The sequence below is a fragment of the Chanos chanos genome, chromosome 7, assembly GCF_902362185.1.
Source record: "Chanos chanos chromosome 7, fChaCha1.1, whole genome shotgun sequence".
Taxonomy (NCBI): domain Eukaryota; kingdom Metazoa; phylum Chordata; class Actinopteri; order Gonorynchiformes; family Chanidae; genus Chanos; species Chanos chanos.
This window is the reverse complement of record NC_044501.1, coordinates 45,458,788-45,462,281: the sequence shown is the minus strand read 5'-3', so window position 1 is coordinate 45,462,281 and position 3,494 is coordinate 45,458,788. Positions and strand designations below refer to the sequence as shown.

The 3,494-nt window shown below is 39.5% G+C and overlaps 1 non-coding gene across 1 annotated transcript; it reads left to right on the top strand.

Moving 5' to 3' along the window:
* Positions 1–1,042: 1,042 nt before the first annotated feature.
* Positions 1,043–1,115, top strand: trnaf-gaa (transfer RNA phenylalanine (anticodon GAA)). Its single transcript has one exon. It is a non-coding gene; the product is annotated as a tRNA-Phe (tRNA).
* Positions 1,116–3,494: the final 2,379 nt, after the last annotated feature.

Sequence of the window (3,494 nt, the reverse complement as noted above, 5' to 3'; positions counted from 1 at the left end):
GCTGTGGTCCCCACATTCAGAGCAGAGCAGATCCACCAGCACACTCTCCATAGTGGGACCTCACAGGCCTGCTGGAGACGGGATCTCATGCATGTCAGTCAACACAAAGCCTGATGAGAGATTGTGACAGAAAAAAAAAATCGTGTTAGGTGAGCACTGTTTGTATTATAAACCGTGTATAAAACCAACAAAATATTGTGAAATAAAATCAGCATTCTACAGCTCCTTTCAAATATATACATATTTATTTGAATTATACATGCAAGTTTATATTTCTCACACACACACACACACACACACACACACACACACACACACACACACACACACACACACACACACACACACATAACTTTATACCAACGAGGTGTATCTACAAGGAGGGTGTTTTCAGTAAAGCAGTCTATGGTTGTGCATACGCATGCTACAGACCATGGAAAATATAACGCTGAAATCAGTAAAGAGAAAATGAAAAGACATCATCTGTTTAATGGGTTGTCGCTCGTTAAAACAGACACGGTGACAGGATGTCCTGGATACTGCCTGATATTAACACTGACCACACAGTGTGCATTAGAAGTTTTTATGCAAATTGGTAGAAAAAAAAAAGCTTAATCAAATCTGAAAAAAGAGTCAAATCTTTAATCTGTACGGCACATGCCTATGTATGCTGCTTGGTGTTTTATAAGTAAAGACAACAAAGAGTAACAACACTGGGAGACACCAGTGCTCTCCTGGGGGGTATTCCAGAAAGCACGTTTAGTGAAAACTCAGAGTTAGTTAACTCAGAGTAAGTAGTAAACCTCCAAATAGAAGAGCCCGATGGCCTCATTCTTCCAGCAAAACAAAGCCATAGGACTCTTCTATTAGAAGGTTTACTACTTGGTTTGACTTTTCAATAAACCTGCTTTTGGGAATATGCCCCTAGTCTGATCAACATATGAACAGAAAAGATCCTGATGAGGAAACAAAAGGAGTTTGCTGGAGCGTATTGAGAAGACATATGCTTTCAGATACTACACATGCTGCCTCTTGCATCACAGCCGAAATAGCTCAGTTGGGAGAGCGTTAGACTGAAGATCTAAAGGTCCCTGGTTCGATCCCGGGTTTCGGCAGCATCTTGAGAGACAGTACCAGATGTCCCTTAGATATGATCTTTTTCCCTGAGACAGTCACTCTCCTCAGCAACCCATCCTATCTCCCCCCTCCTCTCCCAACAGCCCACCACGCATCACCAGCAATGCCCCCCCCCGCACACACCACGCGCCGTCAGTGTGACTTTTATTTACGGTTATTTTATTTTATTATTTACTCCTTTTACTTTCACTTTTACTTAACCCTAGTGTTCTGATATCTTCTGAGTTACTGCACTGTGTCACCAAGTTAAATTCCTGTGTACATCGTACATTAAAGTGATTCTGATTCTGATTCATGGATACATGTATATTCATCTCATACATCAAAACAGAATTTAATATATAAGACATACATACACTCTGCATATAAAAATCATATCGAAAACGTACCGGAATGTTTTGAGGTCCAAGTAGATGAGGGAGAAGAACTGTAATTTCAGCATTAAACATCAGCAAACAACAATTAAAAAATAAATACTTAAATAAATGAAGAAAATAAAATAAAATGAAGAGAAAGAAAACCTCACATATACATATATCACCTGCTTTTAGCGTGAGAGGCAGAAAATGAGTGTCAGCAAGTTTGTGTGTCGGGTTTTTTCTGTGGTGTTCTGTTAATGAGGACAGGAAGGGTCTTAAATATGCAAACTAAACCCACAGAGAGAGAGAGAGAGACAGAGAGAGAGAGAGAGAGAGAGAGAGAGAGAGAGAGAGAGAGAGAGAGAGAGAGAGAGAGAGACAGAGAGAGGGACGGAGAGACAGAGACAGAGAAAGATCATGAAACAGTGAGAGAGAGAGGATCTGATGTAGTGCCATGTTGTATTGCTTGATTTTCATTATGTTATTTTTTCATTACTGCATTTTTTAACACACAAACACACACACACACACGCATGCATGCTCACACACACACCCAAATGCACACACACACACGCATGCACACACTCACACACACACACACACACACACACACACACACACACACACACACACACACACGCATGCACAAACACACAGACACACACAGACACACACACACACGCATGCACACGCACACACACATGCTGTTGTGGGTTTCCTGGAATCTTATATGCTACGATGAGCATTCCTGTCAGTGACCTTGACCAGCGCAGTGAGCTGCACCTGTCCACTGCTCCCAGCTCATATAGTGTGTGTGTGTGTGTGTGTGTGGTCATCGTTATTAGAATGGTTCAATGCAAAAGCTGCATCTCACAGCTCAGTGTTTAGTGTATGTGTGACAAAATAAGGATCTTCTTCTTTTTCTTCTTCTTCTTCTTCTTCTTCTTAATGTTGTTGTTGTTGTTCCTCTGCTTCTTCTTCTTCTTTTTCTTCTTCTTCTTCTTTTTCTTTTTTATCTTCTTCTTCTTCTTCTACAGTGTTGACAACTTCTAGAAGCTTGAGCACAAACCACAGTATGACCGTTTTTTTTTTTTCACACTTTTGGCGTGAACTTTTTCTTACATCTCCCCCTCAAACACAAGAACTTAAAGTCGTATGAAACTTTAACGGGCAATTTCAAAAGAGCACTCAGAGTGCGCAGACCTCGGCCAAAGCCAAATGCCCGATCTCGCGGCGTTAACCAAAACCCGAAAACAACCTGTGGATCCACCCCGTGCCTTGGATCCGCTGCAGTTTAATGGGCTCTTTCTTGGCACACGCTACATTCTTCCACGCAAGTTTCATGAAAATCGGCGTAGTAGATTTTCCGTAATCCTGCTGATAGACGGACAGACAGACAAGCAAACAAACAAACCACACCAAAAACATAACCTCCTAAGCGGAGTTAATAATAAACACCATTTATTGTTTATTAAACACTATTAATAGACACTTAGTGAAAACGAAAAACAGAAACACAAACTATAAAAGTTTTTTTTTAAAAAAGTAATAATAATAACGTAATAGATACACAGAAGCTTTTGATAAGCTGGAGACCAATTATGTTATAAAATCTTTAGCTATTCATTGATAATATGGCAATAAAAGAAAAAGAAAAAGGAACGAATATCAAATATCACATTTAAAATGATCAAAGTTGAACGGTCATGTTCAGATTTGACCACCAGAGGGAGATATCGCGAGTTTAATGAATGAGACAGAGCATCTGATCGTGAACTGCACTCAGTGTAAGCTTCAGGTTTTGGTGACCAGTTTATATTTATTGAAATATCCACAAACTTAAAAAGAAAGAAGGAAAAAAAAGGCTGAAAAAAGAACACAAGTGGCAATCAGAAATGCTTTCATTCAGTTTACTGTGTACATTTATAGATGTATTATTATTAGTTTTATTAATCAATCATAATATGTAATAGTTCATTAAATTCTCGCAGGTTGACC